The 26,659-nt window shown below is 42.9% G+C and overlaps 1 protein-coding gene and 1 long non-coding RNA gene across 12 annotated transcripts in view; both read right to left on the bottom strand.

Annotated features, from left to right (window-relative positions):
• AKAP13 (A-kinase anchoring protein 13) overlaps positions 1-26,659 on the bottom strand; it is a 1,375,395-nt gene that overhangs the window by 780,451 nt on the left and 568,285 nt on the right. The gene's annotated exons all lie outside the window — the stretch shown is intronic.
• LOC147733505 (uncharacterized) lies at positions 9,434-23,122 on the bottom strand. The gene is made up of 3 exons (XR_015308529.1): positions 19,794-23,122; positions 15,714-15,905; positions 9,434-10,109 (listed from the first exon to the last, which is right to left on the bottom strand). It is a non-coding gene; the product is annotated as an uncharacterized LOC147733505 (long non-coding RNA).

The following is a 26,659-nucleotide window of genomic DNA, read 5'->3' as shown; positions in this document are numbered from 1 at the left end:
CCACACAGAGCCCCTCCATCAACAGGGATTATCTGTGGTGCTGCTGCGAAAGGTCACCGCTGAGGCATGTGTGCCCCCTGATCGGGTGCCGTGAAGATGCAGGTCGTGCCTCCAGGGTGGTGCTGACGTTCAACTACTTTTTTTTCCCTCTCTGATGCACACCTCAGCAGGCTCCCTCGCGTGCGGGCGAGCTGCGCGTCTTACATTCCGCCCGGGAACCTAAGGGGGCCTTTTGATGGACGGGCGAATTATCCTTTCATAAATGTTTACCAGGAATGGTTGTGAAAGGAAACCGTACGGTGATGACCTGCCAGGGAACCTAAGCGACCGGTTCAACCCAGAGGGCCATAGCAGCACCCACAGCTCCGAGGCCCCGAGGGCCACAGCAGCACCCACAGTTCCGAGGCCCCGAGGGCCACAGCAGCACCCACAGCTCCGAGGGCCATAGCAGCACCCACAGCTCTGAGGCCCAGAGGGCCATAGCAGCACCCACAGCTCCGAGGCCCCGAGGGCCACATTAGCGCCCACAGCTCCAAGGCCACGAGCGCCGCAGCAGCACCCAGACCCCCGGGTCCCATGGCCCATGGGGCAGAGCAGCGCCACTGTTCCCGGGCTCAGAGGGAGGGACAGTACTGTGTTCCACAGCTCTGATGAATCGAGGAATGTGGCAGCATACACAGCTCCTGCGCCCCAGCGACAAAGCAGCTACACCCTGTCTCTCTCTCCCCAGGGCCTGCTCTGCCCCCCTCACTGGCACCGATGCAAAGTTCCCTACTTACCCAAGGAGCGGGATCTCTCTCACCAGGGCTGCACTGTTCCCTTGACTGTGAAAGGTGGAGCTGTCTGTCTCCTTCCCCAGGGCTCTCTCCAGGGAGCTCACCGCACACCAACCCTTAGGGGTACAGTGACGCGTCTCCATCGGGCTGTCACCGAAGAGCTGCCCTGCCGCCTGCACCCTTCACCAGCCCCAGTGCAGAAACGTGTCCGCATCACCGGGCCCTCGGGTTCTTCTCACCATGCCCTGCCTGGCACCCCACCATCACCATGCAGGGCAGTGCCTGCCGCAGCAGGGAGCCCGCGCCCTTCATGTCACCCGTGTGGAGCCGTGCCTGGTTCAGGGTTCGCCCAGTACCTCTCAGCGACACCCGTGCAGCGCCGAGCCTGATTCCCCACGGCTCTCTCTCACCAGGGACTGTCCCGGCAGCGCCTCGTCTGCGATAGTGCCCACATGTGCCACCCCTCGCCCAATATACATACCGCCATTCCCTCTCACGGCAGACTCGGCACAGCGCCCTTTCGTGTTTACTCCAGCGTGTACAGACTCACCCTCACTAACACCCCTCCCCCTCATCTCCTCCCACACTCCCCTACTGCGTTCACTCTAGTCACCATCAATGTACACACCACACACCTCCCAAATGCACAGCGCTTTACACGCACAGCGTGAGTCTTGACAGCACCCTCAACCCCGCCACACACACACATACAGACTGGGGGTCGAAGTGTCCTACAAAGAGGGAGTCTGCTGCTTACCTCAGCCCTGGGAACGGCAGAAAACCAGGCATAAGATAACCACAGGCGATGGCTGGAGGGCGCTAGGGATGGGGGCGCGAGGGATAGGAAGAGAAACAAACCTAAAAAAACAACCCGCCCACCGTCGAGATGACGCGCACAGAGGGGCGGAGAGGGAAGAAATCGATGGAACGCCCACGAATCTGGTCCGGCCATGACGGACAGATCTCTGTTCCAATGGCTAGCCTCCATTTATGGAGCTAGCCAATGGAACAGAGGGCGGATTCGCAAGCTGCATACTATTCTCATTAGGTTTTCACCTGCGTGAAAAGCTGCGCAGTGCGCAGCTCTCAGTTAGGCGAAACCTAAACAAGCACTGGCGTTGCCAATAGGTTTCGCATTTGGAAAGTTGGAGCTATTGGTTTTGTAAATGGCATTTTATATTTATATATTGTTATTGACAATGCCAATAACGATATATAAATATAAAAATGTCATTTACAAAACCAATAGCTCCAACTTTCCAAATGCGAAACCTATTGGCAACGCCCGTGCTTGTTTCTGTGGGAATGTAGTCCCCTGGTAGCCACACCTTGGGGATAGGCTAGGGAGCTGCATATACCAAGTTTGAAAATGTATATCTCAGTAACCGTCAGGTGGATTATTTTAAGTGACATTTTTATTTAAAGATAAAAATACCACCTATGTTTATAAATTGGTGTCAGATTTTTATGGAGTCTTGTATCTATCTCATTCAAATGTTTTGTACTTCTTAATACTTAACATGTGTTCCTTTGATAAAGCATGACTGATCAGAGCCACAGCTACCCAGGGTTGAGCAAAGGTTCTTCAAACGTTGAGGTGCCACACCACACTATATAATAAACTGTTCTCCTCACAGTACTCCTGTTGTACTATTTCCTGTGCCTTTGTGAATTGGCTCCAAACCATCTAAACTGAAAATATTCATATACAATTAGTACACATTTAAAAGGACTATGACCTATGCACTTATACTAATGTGAAGTTGGACATTTTGGGCCAAATTTACAAAGGCCTTTAAGAATACACATAGCAGTACTGAATTTCAATTACTCTTTAACACCTTTGTGAATTGGTCCTAAAGATTTTAAAAGAGTATATGCTATTTTTTAGCTACCAAGTGGTCAGTGTTGTGTGCAGAACCTTCACCCATTCTTAGCTCTGTGTGCAAAAGCACTTGAGTGTATCATATTTTCCATTACAAGCAAGGGCTTTATAATGCCTCCATCCAAATTCCTGCTTTTCTAAAAGTGAAGAAGAGATATAAGTTGAAAACACGACAATGTGCACTTGACAGGAATGTAAGTTAGATCACTGACAGATTGAAATGATGGGCAGTGCACCGACATTCCGTTCAGAGAAACAGAATGAGTATTTTTGGCTATTCATAGGCAAAATGATCTTCCTTAGTCTCTGTTTTTTCTTCTTACTTAGGCCTTACAACTTAAAGCCAATTTGGACCTAGGTATTAAAATGTTTCTATTTTTCCGAAAACGTTTTTCAAGGCTGACAGTACTAACAATAACTGGCCTTACACCAACAGCTGCAGAAATACAGGACATATTTGAAAATCATACCGCACCTTGCCTCCAGCAGCAGAGGGGTTGTTGGCCACTTTGCAGCTAGGCTGGCAGTCACCCCTTTAACTGTTGATGCTTGCACCCCCAGATCTGCCAGTAACAGGGTACAGAACAGGAGCAGCAACCAGGAAGGACCCATCTCGCACAGACCGTTAGGGGGGCAGATTGCACTCCGTGGCAGGGAACCGCTAGACCTTGGGAGGACGATACTGCCTGAAATACCGGCAAAACAACAGAAGCGACGATTGCCTCCAACAAAGGTAAGATGCTTCTTGTGCAAAAGATGCCCGGGGAAGCTAAGCCAATCGTTGCACACGCAGCCACGTGACCCTGCCACGAATCTCCTAGAGAATGGAGAAGTTCACTTCCGCAAATCGTTCTAGTCTCCCCGGGAGCTTCAAGCGTACAGAGAGGTTGCTTACAAGGCAGCTTTCAGACAGCGCTAGTGACGTAACGGCGACGTTCTGTATTGGTTTACGAGGACCTCTACCTGATTGCCATTGGAGAGAATGGTGGTCCAATCGCTACCCACGATTTGAAGCGCGGGCTCAGTTTTCAGGAGCAAACTCTTCAGTGCTATGTCTAGCGTTATAAAACAGGATGGAGGTGCTCCATAGCAGAGTTCGAAAAGCAAACAAATGAATAGGAAGAGCCAAGCCAGATTGACCAAGAAACAAGAGGTTTGCAATAAAAATAGTTGACGTAAATCATGCAAAAATTGTCACATTAAAACAGGATACAACCTTCAACAAGTCAGGTCCCGGGCCGGCAGCCAATCACAGCGCGGCCCGGGAATGACGTCACGGGGGTGTCCCGGCCGGCAGATTCGGGGGCGTGTTTTTCGCGCTCTCCCATTCCCATTGGCTGGAAGGTAAAATTCCAGCCAATGGGAAGAGGAGAGGGCGGTACTTAAAAAAAGACACAGAAACGCCCCCGAATCGCGTTTTCACGGGAAAGCGTGATTGACAGCCTCTGTCTCCCAATGGCTAGCGTCCATTTATGGAGCTAGCCAATGGGAAACAGAGGCGGTCCGAACACCCATACTGTTGACAAAAGTTTTCAATCTGGGCGGGGCACTGCGTGCCCTCGCCAGGTCGAAACCTAAAAAGGGCCCTTGGCAAGATCCAACCAGTTTGAGATTAATAGCAAACTTAGATTTGGAAGGGTAGCTGTTGGCAAAGCACCTACTAAACAAACTAAGCAATCGGGCAGAAGAAAAATCATTAATACCATTAACACAAACAGGATTCCGCACCGGTTGTTCAACTGTTGAAAACGTCACAAAATTGACGCTACTTGCAAAAAAAGTACTTATACAGAAATCAACATTATATGGGTGCTTCACTGCTTTTGACAAAGTGAACTGGCAAAGGTTGCAGGGCAAGCTCATAAAGTGGTAATATGATCTGTATCTTCTGCATTCTATCATCAAATTGCATACAGATACATGGTTACAGGTAAAGCTATCTATCCACAATACCCTGACTTCTAAACTCCGCACAAGAACGGCCTCAAACAAGGCTGTATTTTGCCCCCTTATTATTTTCCATGTAGATCGCCGATTTAACCGAGTCACTGGAGTCAGAACAGGGTATTGCTTCCAATTTGGGAGGGACAAAAATAAACTATTTGGGCTGCGCTGATGACTTGGTGATCCTGTCACAAACACCAATAGGCCAACGACATCAACTAATTAAGTATAACTTGTAGAAAGGATTAACTGCCAATCTATCAAAAATGAAAGTAATGATCTTTGGGAAGAAAACTAAATGCGTGGGGTGGGTCTTAGGAGATATTACAATCGAAATATTTAAACAATATGATTATGTCCGAGTGATATTTGACAGCAGGATTTCATGGTCGAACAATCTAGCTATTAGCAAGCTTAAGTCAACGATGATCAGAAAATCAGTGCTTAAATTTGCAAATCTGTTCAGTGGGAAAGCAATTCGGCCATCATTGCAAGTGTTAAATATGAAACTAATCCCATATTTTCTAAATGCATCTCCCGCGTTTAACCACAAGACCATTTCCAGTCTTGATAAAATGTTTATGCAACGTGTACTCAACATTCCCCACCTCGGTACAGCAAACCACTCCCACTGTGTCATAAGACTAGAATCAAGTCTAAAATCTCTACTATCACTCCACTACAGCAACACTGTGTATTACTTCTGTGATTGAACAAAAAGCAGATCCAAGATCACTAAAATATTTAATTTATCAGGAAGTAAGCAAAACTATATACAAGGACTTAGAGTTACACACCTTGCCGGCGAGCTTAGAAACGTATGATTTACCTGATCAATAGACACTAGCGCAGATCACTCGACCAGCACAGAAAATCCTACTCCGATGCACCTTTACTCTTAAACAGAGGGACTCTGAGCTGTCACAGGCCAAACAATACATCCATATGGACTTAGTGTTTCATAACTACTATCTGCTGAGTCAGTCAGTCAGTCAAAATACTTTATTTCGATAATTCAATATCATAAAAAGACGGTGAAGCATACTATACAATCAAATACACATTAAAAACGTTTACAATTCATATATTTAAAAAACATTTACAATTCATGTATTTAAAAATATCCCACAGATTTCATAACATTGTTAAAAAGAATCATTTTACAAAAGTATAGCTGCCATATTGCATTACTCTCTCTCTATATATATATATATATATATATATATATATATATATATATATATATATATATATATATATATATATATACATACAATGCAGAAAATCCACTTTATAAAAATACCATCACTTATAATTTATCATTCTTTTGTTCCAAACCCTAACAGCACCCACTGCTCCAGCTTCTGACCGACATTGGGAGGAGAGGCGCAGCAGTTCAGCGGGGACACAGGGCACGCACCGCGATGTTCTTTCGTCCGTCAACCAACCCACCTACCTGATGGGGCACGATACGACATGGACTCTACTCCCCCACACCGGCTACCTGACATGCCCAAGACTGTTGCATGTTGGGATTTGGAGTCCCGGAAATTCAACACGGACTCTGATTGGCTGTGCAGACTGCAAGGGGGAGGGAATACAGTGCTTTTAAACAGACAACGGGAGGTAACTGGGAAGCAGGCTGTTAAGGGACAAGGCGCTGAGGAAGGCAAGATAGCCGAAATGCATTCGCCATACCAGGACCCTTGAAATTAACGGCTGTTTGTTCTGTGTTCCCCGCGTGGCTGCTCATCTTTTTCGTGGCAAAAAGATTTTCAACAATGTTTACTGCACAGCCAGACGTGCAGAAGAGCGAGCCCTGCAGCACCAAGTGACTTTGGGTTTTACTGGCAACCCGGCTGCTTGCAGCCTTACAACAATCGAGGAATCGATACAACCCAAGAGTCCGCCAGGAGTCCCAACAAGGAGGAAGCAAGCAGAGGTATTTTATCTCCCCGGGGCGCACACAGTCTCTCATTTGACTGCTCCAGCTTCTGACCGACATTGGGAGGAGAGGTGCAGCAGTTCAGCGGGGACACAGGGCACGCACCGCGATGTTCTTTCGTCCGTCAACCAACCCACCTACCTGATGGGGCACGATACGACATGGACTCTACTCCCCCACACCGGCTACCTGACATGCCCAAGACTGTTGCATGTTGGGATTTGGAGTCCCGGAAATTCAACACGGACTCTGATTGGCTGTGCAGACTGCAAGGGGGAGGGAATACAGTGCTTTTAAACAGACAACGGGAGGTAACTGGGAAGCAGGCTGTTAAGGGACAAGGCGCTGAGGAAGGCAAGATAGCCGAAATGCATTCGCCATACCAGGACCCTTGAAATTAACAGCTGTTTGTTCTGTGTTCCCCGCGTGGCTGCTCATCTTTTTCGTGGCAAAAAGATTTTCAACAATATATATATATATATATATATATATATATATATATATATATATATATATACAAACAATGCAGAAAATCCACTTTATAAAAATACCATCACTTATAATTTATCATTCTTTTGTTCCAAACCCTAACAGCACCCACCAAATAGCTGGCAACATGGAAAATAATCCTGGGGTTGTTAAGTAATTGCAGATATAGGAGAGCGGGCTTAACTTGAAAGAACCCTGCCTCCTTAAGGATAGGAACAAGAAACTTAGTCCTTATTTCCGTGTAATGACCACAAAACATCATAAAATGCATTTTGTCCTGCGTCGAAAAATTATCGCAGGAACACGGAGGTGCCTGTTCAGGACTACTCCATTCAGAAAAGTGGCCTAAGTTCAAGTGGATCATATTAAAACGAAAACGTGTTAGAAGAAACCTGTGGAAAGAACGATTAACTAAAACAAGGTAAAGCTCAGGTCCTGGGGGATTGGCAACAATCAAGTTGGCCCTTACAGTGGGTTTTCTAAGCTCAACTTCCTCTTTGTTTAACATCAGTATTTGTAACTTAGCCCCCTTTATTATAGCTATGTCCTTGCGGGTTATTTTATCAGGTGAGAGGAAGAGCTCTGGTCTCCCTAATTTGTAAAACCAATGTTTAACATAAGACAACCACTTAATTTTATTTAAATTGTCCAATGAGAGGCAACCTTTAATAATGACATGATTCATAGAGAGTACATCATTCAACCAGGTCTTCAACCAGGATATTAAGAGGGCCACTCTTATCGCGTCTGTAATAAAACCTGCCCCTAGCTCTGAGTGGATCGTGTAGGATGTGGCACTGATAAAATAGTTCTCATAAATTTATTTTCAGTGACTTGTAGACAGTCTATTGCACTGTACCCCCATATTGAGTACCCATATGTGGCTACCGTTAAACATTTCGCTTTATAAATATTCAGCAAAGCCTTTATGGGTCTAGCCCTCAGTTTTCTACTAAAACCCATGATTGCTGAGGAGGTTCTAGCAAAGGCCGCATTTCTGTTTTCAATTTGCGGTCCCCAATTCTCCTTTTCCTCGAAGGTAATCCCCAGGTACAGGAATGTAGGGACTCTACGGAGTTCCTCCTCACAACAGAAGAACGTTTTCAGGTTTGTCTTTGTTTTGCCCCTTCCCATAATCATGATTTGAGATTTCTTTAGAGAATGTTTGATTTGCACTTCAAGTGATAAAATGTTGAAAGTAAATGTTCCAACCCTTAAGACTGTAGATTTGCCACAAGAACCATGGAAGAAGTTGGCGTTAAATATTTCTGGCCCTTTCTTTAATTTACCATTAGATTCACGCTATGCACTAGTGTTAGTGGACTATCACTCAAAGTGGCAGGAAGTTAAAATGGTTCCCATGGCTACCACCAATAAGGTTTTAGAGTTTTTCAAGGAGGTCTTTGCTAGGGAGGGTTCTCCTTCAATGATTGTCACAGATAATGGTGTTCAACGGACGTCCAATGATATGGAGGAGTATCCCAAGGCTCACAGTATAAAACATATTACTACATCATTGTATGAGTCACATGAAATTGGCCAAGTGGAACGCTTCAATAGGGTTTTGAAAGGTTACATTACTGAAGTCATGAAGGAAGGAGGAGATTGAAAAAATTAATTGAGGGAAAGATTGTGGATGTACAGAATTACACCACATTCTTTAACGGAAATCAGTCCTTTTCGCTTATTAACACCTTGGCTGCTAGGTGTTTTCCCCCCCGGTGCTGGATCCTTTGCTTTCCCATTGTTCATGACGAGCTCAGCTCGTCATCAGCACAGCTCAACCGTGCATCATGACGAGCTGAGCTCGTCATGAGCATCGAAAGGGTTAAAAGGCAGAGATCCCGTTTCTAACATTTGTCCATGGTGGCTCAAAGAAAAGATTTGCGATAACGTTAAGAATGTATGCAGAGAAAATGATATTTGTTTAAGAGTGAGAGAAAAACAGAAAAGGTATAAGGGCTTGTATGACAAAAAATGGGATACCAAGCAACATAATTTTAGGGTAGGAGATTGGTCAAGAGTAAAAAAACCTGGATTGGTAGGTAAATGTACGAGTAAATTTTACAAACCTATTAAGATCACCAGAGTGTTTAAGAATTCTATTATAACAGAAGATGGCAAAGTCTGGAATGTTAGGCATGTGTCCAGGTGTCCTGAGACGTATAAAAATAGTATTATGGGCAACAATGAGGAAGTTAGTGATTGTGGTAATGTTATAAATACGCCTAATGTTTCTTATGATCTTCAATCAATTGATTTAAATACTACTGATATACACTATGATTCTGTAGCCAATCTAGTTAAAGACTCTGCACGTTCTAGATCGTTACCGGCCAAGATGGTGGATAATGTTAGATAGTCTAGTTATGTACCTCTGTTTTGTCGTTATTGTTTTTTTGCTTTTATCTTTATATAAGGGAGATATGTTACATTCATGTACTAGTGTTAATATTTAGTTAATGTTCTAATTCCATTAGAACATCTTTGTAGAATGTTTAACTCCTGAGTATTCAGTAGCACTGGTACTCTGAAGTTGTTCAGTGCTTGTTGCTGTGCTGCTTGTAATTATATACATTAAAACTTTATTTAAATTTTATTTTGGATATCTTTTAGTGCTCCTAGCTGCTCAGCCAGAGTGTGAGTTGGTTATGGAATGTTGGTGTGACTGTGATGCGTGGAATACCTGGGTACCTGAGTGGATGAGTGTTGTCAGGTAGAGATGGGCTGAGAAGCTAGGCAGGCTGCTCCTGGTGAGGCTGGTACTTGACCAGAACTGGCTGGGGTTAAGATTGTTGTCACATGGACATGGATCTAATAAAGAAGACTTTGAAACTCAACATGGCTACCTGTGTCTACTGGTGTAGGACACAACATTATTTTGGCGATGAAAGGACTTACTCATGCTTCTTTCCTGGATCTGTGGTAAAGCATCCAAGAGTAAAGACAAGAAACAAAGAAACCACTAGAAACTACAGTAACCAGCAAAACTACAAGAAACTAAAGCAACTACTTGAAGCAGAAAGGAGTTCCAGGCAAGCCAGCCCCACTAGTGTCCATGTCAACAGACCTCTTGTTATGTTGGTCCTTTCTCACTTTTCTTCACCCTGCCCTGCGCGTGCCCTTTCCAGCGCGTGATAGGTCAGCCTCAGCTGGAATGTTGACAGCTGAGGGCTGTTGTGACAGTTGAGATGAACGGGCGAACTGCATGCTGAGCAGACGTGCCCTTGGTGTGCTGTTGTGACTAAATAAAGTTATTGACGACCAGTTGTGTGAGCGGAGTCGTCTTTACAAAATTGGCGACGAGGTGACAGCACGCCAGCGAACCTACGATAAGCCGGTTTAAAATAAAATGAAATAAGAGAAATATTTGCGGGAAGAAAAACTGATGGAAAAAAAAACGGTACCGGAATGAGAAACGACTAATTGAAAAGAAAAAAGGTACTGTTTAAAGACTTATCGAAACCATATGAAGTAACTTAAAAATAAAATTTGAGTGAAGAAACCGAGTTAACAGAAATGAAATCTTGGACCACTTAAACGTGCGCATTTTGAAGTTGAATACTTGGTGATAGGAATTGAATTTAAAGTATACTTGATCAGCGGTGGCATTTGCGCTGTATCGCTGGAGGAGGTTGTATCAAGCATTTCACTGTGCTGAAGGCTCTGGGCGAGACGACTGGTGGCAAGGGTCAGGCGTGGAGGAAACACTCTTTGAGGCATCTGCAGTGTGAGAGGGGAGAGTGCGCTGGGAGAAATACCTCACTTCTGACAACATCGTGTCAAGAGTAATCTGAGGAGAAACGTTAGACACTTCAGCGCACGTGACGTCATCGCGCTAAGGCGCCATCTTGGGAGAGAAAAAGACGAAACCTGCACGCATAATCTAACGTGGATAATGAGCTAAGCAACGGAAAAAAAAAGAAGCTGCTTTTGGCATTGTATCCTTTAATGTGAAATATAAAAAAAGGAAAATAATCTTCAAATAATAAGGTAAAGGAAAAAAAAAGAGCATGGCAAACAGCAATCTGTACAACCTTCAGCCACCAGAACCATTTTTGAAGGGGGAAGGTACGCCCACAATAAAATGGGAGGAATGGAAAGAACATTTTTGCAACTACATTAGTACTTTTGACAAGGAAGATGAGGCATTAAAACCTGAAGAGAAGAAAAAAATTTTGTTACACAGTTTAGGGGCAGGAGGATTAAAAGTATACAATAACATTGCTAAGAAGGTCCATGAAGGGGCTGACAGGAACGTTTTTGAGGATGTTATAGAGGATTTAGATGCATATTATAAGCCAGTGGTTTGTGTTGCTGTACACAGGTACAAATTTTACAGGAGAAAGCAGAGTAAAGAAGAAAGCATAGATGAGTATGTGGCAGCATTGAAAAATATCGCAATCACATGTAAGTTTGGGGGTTTACACGATGATCTGATTAGGGACCAAATAGTGATGTGTACTGCAAATCAGAATATACAAGATGCCTTGTGGGCCAAAGGCGAAAAACCCTTACAACAAGTTATAGAAATAGTTAAAAAAGCAGAACTCACAGGAAGATGTGCAAAGGAAGTGATCAGTGAGAACAAACAGAACAGAAGAGAAACAGAAGAGACCAGTGTAGTGGCTAGAGTAAGTGCTACAAGGAAAAAATCTAGCAACTTTAAAAGCAAGGAAATTGACAGTACAAGAAAATACAGTAAGGAAAGAACTCAAGGTGAGCTAAAATGTTATCGCTGTAACAGTAACAGGCATTTAGCAAATGACTGGAACTGTCCAGCGAGGAGCACTAAGTGTAGCAAATGCGGACTGGTAGGACACTTCCAGAAAGCATGTAAAAGAAGTGGTAAGATGAAAGTTAAGTATGTGCAGGAAGAAGAGGAGGACGAAGAAGACTCATCAGACGAGTCAGAGTATAACTTTTGTGTATTAAACGTAAATGAAATAACTGGAAATAGAGAAGACAGGGTAGGTCAAAAGAAGAAACCTGTTTGTGAAATAGCAATAGGAGGAGTGGAACTAAAAATAATCGCTGACTCAGGGTCACCCTACACCATAGTCAACCAGAAGGTGTGGAATGAGAAGTTTAAAAAGGTTCTGGGTAAAAAGTTGGAGGAACCAGACATTACACTAAAAACTTTTACTGGGGGAAAAATTGGACTTCTGGGGTACAGAGAGTTATCTTTCTTATTCAAGGAGAGAGAAATGCACAGTAAACTGTATGTGGCAGAAAGGGGTCCATCAGTACTAGGATGGAGAGACCAGGGCAAGCTAGGCATAACCCTAGACCCCAACCGCTCTGAGCCGGTTCTTGTTGTACAACATGTAATAACAAGTGACAAGAACATAATAGAAAAATATCCTGGTGTATTTAGTGGACAAATTGGTAAGCTAAAGGGATTCCAACATAGAATAAAACTAAAGGAGAACGCAATTCCTTGCTTACACAAGGTACGACACATACCAATAACACTTAAGGATGAAGTTCAAAATGAAATCAACAAATTACTAGATGCTGACATTATTGAACCAACTGAATCAGCAGAGTGGGTCGCACCCTTAGTTGTCGCAAAAAGACCGAATGGCAGACTGAGATTGTGCATGGATCTTCGCGATCTTAATAAAAACATCTTAATTGATCAATACCCATTACCAAGGATAGGAGAGATGTTGTCACTCACTAAGGGTATGTGTGTGTTTTCTACCATTGATCTAGCAGCCGCATACCACCAGGTACAATTGCATCCTGAAAGTAGACATCTCACCACCTTTATATCACCCTTTGGATGTTTCAGATTTAAAAGAGTTCCTTTTGGCATAGCATCAGCTGCAGCTTTGTTCCAAAGGCTTATGCAAGAAATATTTAAAGGCGTCAAGAACATTCTCGTCTTCCAAGATGACATTTTGGTAATGGGAAAAAATCAGGAAGATCATGATAACAGACTCCACCAAGTACTCAAAAAATTAGAAAAGTGCGGCATGACCGCGGAGTACAAGAAGTGCAAATTCAACAGAAGTAGCGTAAACTATTTGGGACATGAAATTACGCATGAAGGAATTAAGCCAAAGAAGGAACTAATCAAGGCAATAAGTGACGCACCAATGCCAACTAACAAAGATGAGATAAGAGCATTCTTGGGACTCGTTGAGTACTATTCCAAGTTCGTAAAGGATTTCTCAACCAAAACCTACCAAATTAGGTCACTACTAAAGAACAAGAACAAATTTGAATGGACAACAGAATGCGAGGAATGTTTCAAGCAGTTAAAAAAAGAAATATGCGCAGCACCACCACTGCAAGGATTTGACAGAGATTTGGAGTGCATCATCACCACGGACGCAAGTGGAAGAGGAATTGGTGCAGTACTTACCCAAATGGAGATGACAGGAAAGGAAGTGACCATCGCATTCGCCTCACGTTCATTGACGGAAACGGAAGAGAGGTACTCAGTCATAGAGCGTGAGGCGCTAGCCTGTGTGTGGGGTATGGAGCACTTTCGTCAGTACATTTGGGGCAAGAAAATCATACTACGATGTGACCATAAACCTCTAACCAAAGTGTTAACGGTAAAAGGGTTGTACACAGCGTCGCCCAGACTAGCTCGCCTTTCTATACGGCTTTTAGATTATAACTATGAGGTACAGTACTTGCCAGGTACAAAAAATGTGGTGGCAGACTTTTTGAGCAGGCTACCGTTAAAAAACAAAGAAAGAGTTGAGCAGGAAGAAGAGTTGTGCGTGGCAAGCGTATGTGAGGAATTTCCTACCATCGGTAAAGAGGAGTGGATTCTGAGTAGCAAAGAAGACAAAACCCTAAGGAAAGTACATGAACACATTATCAAGGGATGGCCAAAGAAGAAATGTTTGGAGGAGGAATTGAGAGCATTTTGGGAACTGAGAAACGAACTTACAACAGAAGACGAACTCATTTTCAGACAGGGGAAAATGATTCCACCAGAAAGCCTAAGGAAAAGAGTAATGGACATATGTCATGAAGGGCATTTAGGAGTAAACAAAACAAAACAGAGGATTAAAAGTTGGTATTGGTGGCTTGGGTGTGACACGGAGATAGAGAGAATGGTAAGACACTGTGTGACTTGCGAAAATGCTGACAAAACCCAGTCTACACTCAGACCAATGCTAAAACCTATAACGTGCCCCAACATGCCTTGGGAAAAGATTGGTGTGGACATAACTGGTCCCATAAAATGGCAAGGTGAACCGATGTATATAATTGTTATGGTGGACCATCTATCCAAATGGCCTCAAATTAAAGTATGCAAAAAAGTGGACACGAGTGACATAATAACATTCATGGATGACGTGTTCACCAGGGAAGGTATACCAAAAACCATCATTAGTGACAATGGCAGCCAATTTACCTCGGAGGCTTTCAAAAAGTTCATAGACAGGAATGGCATCAAACACAAAACAACATCAATATATCACCCTGCTGGAAATGGTGCCGTGGAAAGGTTCAATCGAGTAATAAAAGGAACCATCCAACTTGCCAACAAAAGTGGAAAATGTTGGAGAAAAGAAGTGAAAGAGATGATATGGGGGTACAGGATTACTCCAGGTGAAAAAACTTTAGCAAGTCCATTCGAAGTTATGAGAGGTAGAACACCCATGTCAAAAGACAATATTGGATGGCTTAAACAAGCGAGATCATCTAAATGGTCAGTGGAAACCATCAGGGAAAGAATAAAGAATGCACAAACTGTTCTCAAGGAGAAGCATGACAAGAGCAAGCACTGCAAGGAAGTGTGCATAAACGTTGGAGACAAGGTGAGGATAAAAAGAAGTGGACACATAGTAAAAGGGGAAGACAGATATTCCTCACCACTAGAGGTGGTAGAAGTATTTTGTAACTCAGCATTACTCAGTGATGGGAAAGTATGGCACGCTTCAAGGATGGCAATGTGTCACAATACAGAAGATAAGGAACATAAGGGAAAGAAAAGTAGAGCCAAACTAAACGGACACCATCTGGATAGTTCAGATGAAGAGGAGAATGCAGAGGACAACAACCTTGGTGCACCTGAAGGTCGTACAAGCACCACGACTCGGATAACCCAGAAAGGAATAGAATCGGTCGGAATGGATAGGACATACAACTCCGATGACTCTGTGGAACCACAGGACAGTGCAACTACAGGAAGCTCCGACTCGGAATATGAAACCAGCGATGAAGGAGAATTAGGGTGTCAGGCCAACTCAATGGGAACAAGTGACATTATAAATGCTGAACACATATCCACAAAATATAAGGGTAGTAGGCATACAGAAGACGTTGGCGAAGCTAGTGAGAACACCAGCAGTTTTGGCCGAGTTCTATTCAAACCTAACAAATATAAAGATTTCGTGTGTGACTGACAATTACGAAATGTTACTGTTGCGGGGGAGGAAATTTCTGCGTTTAACCTTCTTTTGCTTTCTAGGGAAAGAGATGTGTTATGTTGGTCCTTTCTCACTTTTCTTCACCCTGCCCTGCGCGTGCCCTTTCCAGCGCGTGATAGGTCAGCCTCAGCTGGAATGTTGACAGCTGAGGGCTGTTGTGAGAGTTGAGATGAACGGGCGAACTGCATGCTGAGCAGACGTGCCCTTGGTGTGCTGTTGTGACTAAATAAAGTTATTGACGACCAGTTGTGTGAGCGGAGTCGTCTTTACACCTCTCCACCGACCAGTGTCATTACCAACGGACACTACAGCCTGGAAATACTCCTCAGGATCTACAAAAGGTTTCAGTGAGTTGGAGGTGTAGTTACTCTACAGCCACATCTGGTGTTCCAGCCACATCGTTCTACAAAGACCACATTGTTTTCAAGGAAAAGGCACCTCTTGAGATACTTTTTACGTGCTACCTGCATTTTCTTCAAGAAGTCACAACTATCTGCGTGCAGTGGTTGCACAGATGGAGAATTTTTGGTGTCCGTCAGTCTGTCATGTTGGAGCCTGAAAAACATATTACATATGCTAGAGCTTCACTAAAGCGTTTGGGTTTTTGGGGTTTTATTGCCTCATGACTTCCAACTATTTCTACACGTCTGTCAGTGGCAGTGGCACGCTCGTCTGCTCTTTCGACACGATGCCAGAGGTGTACCTGAACAAGTGATGAGTTATTGTTAGGCTCTTTCTACATGAATACACAAGCAAATGTTCAAGATCTGTCTACTGAGTAATTATAAGGTCAGCCCATTTTTTGTTTTAATGGTCTCTGGCGGTGTTTTTGTTGTGAACCCTTGTAGAGAAACAAGTCTTGAAGCAGGAAGATTTAAGGTAAGTTTAATCGTAATGCACAACCTGGCATCCGACCACCTCGACAGTCCAGTGCAACTGCCAACCGTCAAGTGCCGTCAGCCTGACATTCGAAAACTACAGAATATGGTATGCAGTACTCACAGGGACAGCTAAGGACGCATCGTAACACATCCTCTTCCTTAGTAATCAAAACAAAATAATTAAAAAGTAACAATCCTTAAGATACATAGGCGGTCTACGAATCCTATGCCCCACAATAAAACTACTATCACTTTCACCACTCATGTCCCCACCCTGCGAAGCATGAGAAAAAGCTTCACTGGACTGTTGAGAGCAACAATCTTTGTAGCACGAATCAGGCATAAACATGGCACCAGAACATTCATCATCCTCAGAAGCTTGTCTGACACAAAATCCTCCTTTCTGATACAAAGCTACACTCCGTAATTTCCAACTCTCACCTCCTTCAACAACAACAATAAATGTGCCCACACTGACAACACGGAAAGGTCCCTTAAATGTGTTCAAACCAGCTTTGGCTCTGCCAGACTTCAATTTAACCCAATCACCTACCGCAATCTTATGAGAAACAACTTCAGGAAGACTTTCACCACCAGAACGTACCCAATCCTTCAACCATGCCGGAACTAATCTTGAACCTGGGAAACGTCCTTGCATAAGTTGAAAAGGTAACCTTTGTGTGACACTGTCGTCTATGAGACAAATTATTAGCTAAGGAAAGTTGAATAGTACCTTTAGTTAATCTATTCGACCTTTCTACAATACTGTTGCCCATAGGATTATTGAGAGAAGTGCAAGAATGTTTATTTCCACACTCACTTTTCAAAAAAACATCTCATCTCGTTAGAAGTCAACTGAGTGCCATTATCAGTCAAAATCGTATGTGGAACACCTTCCTGCCAAAAGAGATTCTCTAACATTACAGTAGTAGACTTAATTGTGATATTTTTCATTAATTCAAGCCATCTTGAGTGAATGTCAATGACAACAGCAGCAAAATGCACATCCCCAGGTAATACAGAAAGAGGACCTATAAAATCCAAACAAATATTGAACCAAGGTTCCCCTGGATCAGTGATATGACCCATACTGCTCTGAATACCAATTTTCAATATTTTCTCACTCTCCTTGCAACAATTACAAGCTTCCACCAAGCTTTTAATTTGATCGTCCATCCCTGGCCACCAAAACTCTTGCTTAATCCTTCTAATGGTCATTCATCCCTTGGTCTAAATGACCTTCATGTGCTAACTTGAAAATGTGTAATCTTAAACCACAAGGTGGCACAAAACGATCTCTTCTCATAACTACATCAGAAACAGACAATTCCTCTAACAGTTTCCAAAATGGTCAAAATGGTCTGTCTAACAGTTTCCAAAATGGGAATAGACATCATATTCTCCCGAGAGGCACCCTTCTTTATCAACAATATAACTTCTTTTAAAGTGGGGTCCAATTGCATTTCACTCATCCACTGAGCTTTAGAAAAAGCTCTGAGGGAGCATTCACAAACATCATTCACTGAAGCTACAGCCTCACTGAAGCTACAGCCTCTTCAGTGTCCAAATTTTCCACAAGATTTTCATCAACACTCTCCCAATCCACTGACATCCGAGATAAACAGTTGGCCTGCACATTTTTCCAACCCCGAATGAATACGATGTCATAAAGATACTCTTGCAATATAGCTGCAAATCTGGCAAGGCGAGCAGAACCTTTCCCCACTGCACCAGCCGACAAAATCTTCATTAAAGGCGTGTGATCTGTTCTCAAAACTAATTTCACTCCCCACAAATACACTCTAAAATGCTCAACACCCCAAGCCGCAGCAAGTGCTTCACGCTCTATAACCAAATAGTTTCTTTCAGCCTGAGTAAGAGTCCTGGAAGCAAATGCAAAGGTCTTCTCAACACCACGCTGCACCTGTGAGAATACAACTCAGATTCCTGTAAAACTAGCATCCACAGTCAGATAAGATTTGCACACAGGATCAACAGGAGTCAAAATCCCAGCATTACAAATATCATTCTTAAGGCGCTGGAAAGATTCTTCCTGCAATTGTTCCCACACTAACTTATTGCCTTTGCGTAATAAAACTCTCAAAGGCTCACAAATATCCGCAAACCCTTTAACAAATTTTGAATAGTATTCAACCAGGCCTGAGTTGATCTTTGTCTTTAGGTAGAGGGGCCTTTCTGATAGCATCCAGCAAATTCCTCTTGGGAGAAATACCACCACTAGAAATGGTGTAACCTAGGTGTTCAATCTGTTCTGTTAGAAATACACACTTATCTTTGTTAACTGTTAAACCAGTAGTTCTCCAATTTCCATAATACTCGACGTAAAGTAGCATTGTGTTTGTTAACAGTCTTCCCTTACACAAGAATGTCGTCTTGAAAATAGACAACACCCGATAACCCCTCAAACATATTAGACATCATACGTTGGAAAACACTCGCAGCTGAGGCTAGGCCAAACAGCACACGAGTAAATTGAAATGTTCCCTCTGTCGTGATGAAAGCGGTAAGTGGTTTGGACTCAGGGTGCAATCTGATTTGATGGTTCGCAATTCTTAGATCTATTTTCGAAAAGCACTTACCACCACCTACAGATTGAAACAGTTGATTGATGATGGGAAGGGGAAAAGTATCCGTAATTATGTCCTGGTTAAGTGATCTGAGGTCAAAGCAAAATCTTCAAAGCAAAATCTTCGACGACCATCAGAGTTAAGTGTCAAAACAACTGGAGAAATCCATGGGGATGCTTCAACTGGCTCAATAACTTTTGATTTTAATAAATCTTGTAGCAAGTCTTTAAGACCTTGTTTCATCAACAAAGGTACCTTCCTAAGCTTATGTTGAACAGGAGTAGCTTTGGGTTTTAAATTAATTCTGTGGAGATAATTTTTAACACAGCCCAATTTAGCTTCAAAAACCCCATGGGAATCATTCAAAATATCACCAATTTGAAATTCATCTTCAACCACCATGATAAAGTTGGGTGACCTAGGATTAATGATAATATGCAAATCAAATTGGTGCATCCAACCCAAAATAGGTGGTCCATATTTGGCAATGTAAACCTTCCCTTCAACACTCTTAGTTCCAAAGGTAATAGTGCCAAACATAACCTAGAACGTCAATAGTGTGCCCGTAGTAACCTGCTGGATTAATGTCTTTTTTGGATAGAGTAACACCCTCTCACAACGAAGTGAACAAAGATTTAGGAATTATCGTGGACAAGGAGCATGAGTCAACCATAAGAGAAATATTTTGCCCACACAATGAATACTGCAGAAGGTCTTGTTAACTTACGAGGATCGGCATTGACTTCGCCAACAATGCAATCAGGATTTCCTTGTACAACTAAAACTCTATTAATATTTCGTGTAAAATCTGTAGATTGTTGTATAACATTTACCTTAGACTTATTCTTGTCTAAACTCTCATTAGACTTATTCTTGTCAAAACTCTCACTTTGTTTGCACATCCTAGATTAGTGACCTTTTCAACCACATTTCCTACAAATTTGATCTAAAGCGAAACATTTCTTGAAATTCCCCAGATGAAACTGACTACCGCAACGCCAACACTCCTTCCCTTAAATCTTGGGAGAAAAATTTGAGGCACTATTAAATTTGTTACATCGATTTGAAACTGCATTAACATCAAAACCATCCTCTTTGACTTCAAGCTCAACGTTACCAATCTGAGATGAATTTTTATCTCTACGTTCTAACTCTTTTATGCATTTTTTGGGATTCTTCTATTACTTTAGCCATGTCTATAGCTTCCTTTAAAGAAGGATCTTTCGCAGCCAGGAGTCTTTCTTGAATTTTCCTGTGACGACATTGTACTATAAGCTGATCCCGAATTAGTACATCGGTCATGTTTCCAAACCAACACTTTATGGAAAGTTCACGTAGTCTAGAAACAAAGTCATCAATGCTCTCATTCTCTGCTTATGGTTTAGTATAAAATCTATACTATATATGACTAGATTAACTTCTATGGCAAACCTTGTTTCTAGTCTCTTGAGAGCCTATTTATATACATCGTCCATGGGTTGGCCATTAAGACCCATTGCTACAGGTAAATATTAAAAAATTCGCTGACCTTCACTACCCAGAGTGCTGAGTAATAATGCTTTTTTCCTTTTTGGATGAAAATTCTTACCACAATATAATTATCTAACATTTCTATCCAATCTTCCCAATCTATCACAGGAAGCCCGGAAGAGGGAGAAACATAGGAGGTGTAACAACATTAGAATTCATAGTAGAAGTGATGGTGTGCAGTACTAACTTAGAAGGGTAAAGCATTATTCAACCTAAATAACAATACTCAAAATGGTTTAAATATACCACAAATCCCAAAAATATGACCAAGAGAGAGCTTGCTAAATGGTTAATAAATATAACAGAAAATGAACAAGATCAAAAGTATATGCAGAGGTGTGCAAATCACCGTGAACAAATTTGCACAAACGTAGAGTATAAATTACCGTGAAGAAACTTCTATAAAACAAGGTGTGCAAATCAACATAAACCAACTTGCACCAGCGTTCAGGTGGAAATGTCAAACAATATCCTCTGAGAAGAACTTCGTAAGTAGATAAAGCAGCCGAAGAATTCCGGAGACACAGCTCTGTGTGTAACACTGCTTAAAGGGGAATCCAAGATGGCGGCACGTCAATGACGAGATGGCTGCACGTATGCAGGTGAAGACGTGCACTACACGCTACAATGACGCGGTGTGCATTCCAGTGATGAGCACTCAGCTCAACCGCCAAAAGGCTTGAGGGAGAGCTCGCGACTTAGCACCAGCGCAAACGCGCAAACACTTCCAAAATGCAAACAGTACCTGAAGATGAGGAAACTGGGCAGCCAAGTCAGGAAACACTGGAAACACAACAAAATATCCAGGAAACAGATGAGAAGCACGCAGCAAACGAGAAAGCGATCGCCGATCACCAGGTTGTGCAACAAGTCCAGGGACACACACAGCACGGCAAAAGATCATCGCCAAAATTGTTGTGAACCCTTGTAGAGAAACAGGTCTTGAAGCAGGATGATTTTAGGTAAGTTTAATCGTAATGCACAACCTGGCATCTGACCACCTCGACAGTCTAGTGCAACTGCCAACTGTCGAGTGGCGTCAGCCTGACATTCGAAAGAACTACAGAATATGGAATGCAATACTTACATGGACAGCTAAGGACGCATCATAACAGTTTTCCTTTGCCAGCGAACCGCTTTTTGGTGATTTGAAAATAAAGTCGCATGCTATTCCCAAGACGTGCGCAGTCCCCGCGGGGAGACTTACCTCCATTCCTGTGACGTCTCGATGGATGCCGGTCACGTTCCACTTTGTTCCTTTAGAAGCCGCATGCAAAGACATGCCGGGAGCCATCGGCGGGACGTCTGTAACGTGCCATCTTGTGTTTGGAGGCACTTTTACGTTTGGATCATCTTTGTGGATGTTTGTTGCCAACCACATTGTTCTTCAAATAGTTCTACTAAAACTCACACTTGACCGGGAACGTCTGTTGCAGTTCATATATTCATGAGATTTGAAGGTGCACAGTGATGTCGCATTGTCAAGATTGCCTACATCTCTGCAACTTTTCTGTTTGAAGGTTTGTCGAACCTAGGAGAATCCTCAGGTACTCTATTTCGCTTTTTGTACACCGGTATGGCTGATCATTGGGTACTATCGTACACCAGCCACCCAATTCAACCCAATGCAATCGCGACCAGACTGACTGGCCGAAGATTTCCCTATCAAAGAAAGGGTATGTTCATTGGCAGACCCTGTTGTCAGTAGACGCTAAGGAGAAAACAGCATTTACAACCCCTTCTGGTTTATATTACTTTAAAGTCTTCCCATTTGGATTACATGTGGCAACCAACATCTTCTAAAGATTAATGGATAAAAATGTTAAACCTCATTAGAAGTTCGCAGCAGCTTATCTGGATGGCAGCAATATTCAGCCAGAGTTGGAAACTGTACATTCTTCATTTAGGCAAGATCTTAGGCGCCCTTACACAATTGACGATTAAAAGCCAATCCCAGAAAAAGTAATTAGTCACTGATAGGATCAAATATCTAAGTTATTCCATACAAGCATGTACAATTAGACCACAGGAGGATAAAATAGAAATGATTGAGAACATTCACAGAACAACTACAAAAAAAGAAGTAAGATCCTTTTCGGGGATTGTGGAATAATATATATAGAGTTTACACGTCAATGTTATGAGAAAGCTAGCCCTCTTACAGATCTACTAAGAAATTAACCCACTAAAATGAAGAATTGGCGTGTCAGTCAAAACCATTGATTAGAGCAGGTGAAAAATGTTTTATATGAAGATCCTGTCTTCGCTTATCCTGACTACAGTCAGAATCTTGCACTTCAGACTAAAGTTTCCAAACATGGTCTAGGAGAAGATTTGTCACAACCTGATCAGACAGGAGAACGAAGGCAAATACTCTACATCAGCCAAAAATTGTTCTTAAAGGAAACTCCTTATTCGGCCATAGAGAAAGGCTGTTTAGCCATCAAATGGGCAAAGGAGGCTTTACAGTACTATCTACTGGGCCAGACATTTTATTAATAACGGACCATGCTCCCTTATTGTGGTTGGCTCAATCTAAGGACGGGAATCAAAGGATTTTAAGTTGGATTTTCACATTACAACCCTTCTAGTTTCAGATGCAATAGAGGGCACAGAAACAGCAGAGGAATGTGGATTATTTGCCCAGACATCTAATAAGTGAATGGCCCAATCGGCCATTCCAGGAGAGGAGGTCTTGTATCAGGGAGCAAGACAGCTGAGTTTCCAATATAGCCACCAAAGAAAACCCAGAGCAACAGGTGGTGAGCATGCTAGTTGTTGGACAGGAAAGTAGGCAAGCAGAAAATGGTGAAAGGAGCTAATAAAAAAAAAAAGATGACAGGAAAGAAAGAGGTAATTCGGAGCAGCAAGAGGAGGGAGTTGAACTAGAAGGCGTCAAGGAAGGAGAATCACAAAGGAAAGACCAGTTGGTTACCTTAGGGGCGGAGTATCTGGCTCAGAAGAAGGCACAGCGGGAGGAAACAGGGAAAGTGACACAGAGGTTCCAAGGCTTGATAGGCTGAGGCCCAGCGACTGCAGGGAAGTAAGTGCTGAGGTCTCAGACGTCACTACGCAGATGGAGTCACTCAGTCTTGGTATGGATTTTTGGTTTATTGCAATATGAAGCACAACTAATTAGACTATGCTGACTCCTATCTAAAATAATACTTTTCAAAAGCTGGGGTCGTTTAGCTATATTAAAGCTGTGCTGAGTTGACAGTCACTGGTATTAATCATGAACGCCCTGATGCCCAATGACAAAGTGCAAGGAGGTAAGGAAAATAGGAGGTAGTGATTGAGAGTGCCACTCGAACTTCAGAGAGCCGGTTTCTTGGAGTTTGCTTCTGTGCTGAGTGCCACCAAACGTCACTGGAATGATGCTTCGACAAGTAACATACAAGCAGGTGAAGTAACCAGTGCTGCTGTAAGTAACCAGTGCTGCTGTAAGGACTTGTGCAAAAAAAATAATTGAGGGACGGAATGCTGCACAATGCAAACATTCACCCCCAGACACAAGGATCTAGGTTTAATCCATCATTCTTTTGGTCACCACACCCCCTCCCCCTCAGTTTGGACTCTGCTGTACGCAAATCAGTCTTGACCCTGTTCCTTTTGGAACCAGTACAGCCCGAACTGCAAAGCCAGGTCCTTCCTGGACCATAAACAAGCATCCTGGGACGAGTTTCAGGGCATCACCCTTCATCAGTCAGGCTAGTTTGAATCCAGTAGTGTAGTGAGCACAGGACCCACGTCTGGGCATACCTTTCCCACTTAGGGCGACATGTGCAAAAGAAACAATTGTTTTGCTCACCACACCACCCCAGATTGGACCCAGCCATATGCAAATCATGTATGACCCCGTTCGTTGTGTGAACAGCTGAGCTTGAACGGCCAAGTGTCCTCCTTGGACCGGAAACAAGCATCCTAAGACCTGATTCGGGGCATCACCCTTCCTTGTTTACTGCAGTCTATCCATCAATTGTTTTTGCATTTGTCACCCGAGTGGGACGGGTATGCCCAGACGTGAGTCCACGTTCTCTCCATGCCACTGGAGTCAAGTTTTCCTGGCTGATGAGGGGTGTAACCCAGAAACCGGTCTTAGGATGCTTGTTTCCAGTCCTGGGAGTACCTGGCCTGGCAGTACGGGCTGGACAGTTCCTAAAGGGAACAGGGTCAAGACTGATTTGCATATGGCAGGGTTCAAACTAGAATGTCAAGGTGAGCAAAACAACGATGGATTTAGGCCCAGATCTGTGTACTGGGGTGAATGTATGGCATTGTTATGCATTCTATCCATCAATTGTTGTTTTTGCTGTACGGACTAGTAGCAATGATAAAAACAGACTTCAGCTATCTGAATAAGAATGAACATCCCAGTACCAGAGATGACTAGTGCAGAACGCTGACTTTGGCTATTGTGACTCAGGTTACTTGGATTATGCAGTATTAGTGTAACCTGGCTGGTGGGCAATTCTTAACCAGACATAAGCCTGTAGCCCTAACTTTTTCCTGCACAACAGTCACACGCAGGGTTACACATCTACATTGGAGAATGCCTCACAGTCCAACCAGTGGAAAACTGATGACTTGACCAGGCCACCAGCAGGTCATGGGACTGACAGGGGAGTTCTAGGGGAGGAGGGGGTTTTCCACATTAAACAACCCCTTAAAGGTACGCCCCTGAATGTCAGTACATTTAATAATTGATGCATTGCACCGTTTAGTTTGCTGTGCAGGGTTCAACAAGCATGTACAGGTACATACCATAAATAATATTGGGATGCACAAAAGAGGTGAAAGAACAGGCATAGGCTAATCCAATACATTTGGCTTCTGCATAATGCATTCAAAAGTACACAGTATATAAGTACATATAGCCAAGGATGAACATAATGACACACATCAGTTTCCGAAATGTCGAGCAAACACAGGGGCATTCATGCAAACAGACTGGTACACTGACAGAACAGGCCTACATAACCATGATCTACAGGGCACCAAATTGATATACAAAGCAGGACAGCACAAAGCTAATTTCAGCACGGAACACAAGTAGTTCCTCCTGCAACAAATGTTGATGTGCACTTGGGGCGTGTGGTAAAGGAAGATACACAGTCCAGCTGTATAGTTAGATAATCCTTATTGTAGATTCCTTCTAGGATAGATGAGTAGGAGAAGATAGGAAGTATAAGTAAAAACCCCACCAGGGCGCAACAGAGATGTACATAAAAAAAGAGCTGGGTGGCTGGTCTCAGGAAGCACAGAGGCTTTTGCCTTCGGCTCAATGAATGATGTGCTACAAGGACGCATTAATGTACGTGCAATTGTTGGAGCACTGTTTGAGGGGTAGGTGGACACTGGATCTTGTGCAACACTAATCAGGTGCAGTAGGGCTATATGCTTCATGAGGCTACAGAGTCATGTTTAGTTAATGGAATATGTTAATATGCACCTTTCATGCGAGACAGCTTCACCTAACAGAATGTTTTTTGACCAGTAGCATTTTAAATACTGAGATTTTAATACATATAGCTACAATTGTAAAAGCAAAAACTACAAGTCACATAATGCACAGTTCTACTTGAAACAAGGCAAAACTGCCTGGAGGTGTCACACATTATACATGATTACATGGACCATTTGGAAGTTGCAAACCAGGAATACGGATGGAGAGCTAACAGATGCATTAATATCCTCTGTATGACATTTCTTTTTAAAATAGAACATGAAATCATGTTAAAACAGATATGTTGAGATTTACATGTATTTGTTGGTTTTGTGTGTTTTCAGCTTGTTCAGTGCCCAACATTTAGAACAAATTTCATTTACCATGCTCCTTTGAAATTTTACAGACAGAAACTGTGCGAAATAAAAAAGAAGGCTCAGTAAATTAACTTTGTTGAAGGTTATACCCTGCCTGACTGAAATGATTTCTGTGAAGAACGATTTTCTTTTCTACCAACATGCACCAAACCAATGAAAAACAACAATTGGCAGAACAGAATGAAGAAGAAAAAAGCATTCCTTAATACGACACTAGAAGGACAACAATAATTCCACTTCTCACACTACAGATCCCATCTCCATTACACTTTAGCTGTATGCTCAGATCAGTGTTATGTCAAAACTAAACTCTTGCTGTGTTGGTCCAAGAAACAGGCCGTATAGCCTAAAACATAATAGGCCAATTACAGTATTGTTTATTACAAAACGTTCAAC

The sequence above is a fragment of the Lissotriton vulgaris genome, chromosome 2_1 (assembly GCF_964263255.1).
Source record: "Lissotriton vulgaris chromosome 2_1, aLisVul1.2, whole genome shotgun sequence".
Classification (NCBI taxonomy): Eukaryota; Metazoa; Chordata; class Amphibia; order Caudata; family Salamandridae; genus Lissotriton; species Lissotriton vulgaris.
The sequence above is the reverse complement of the archived record's forward strand: the minus strand, read 5'-3'. Positions and strand labels throughout refer to the sequence as shown.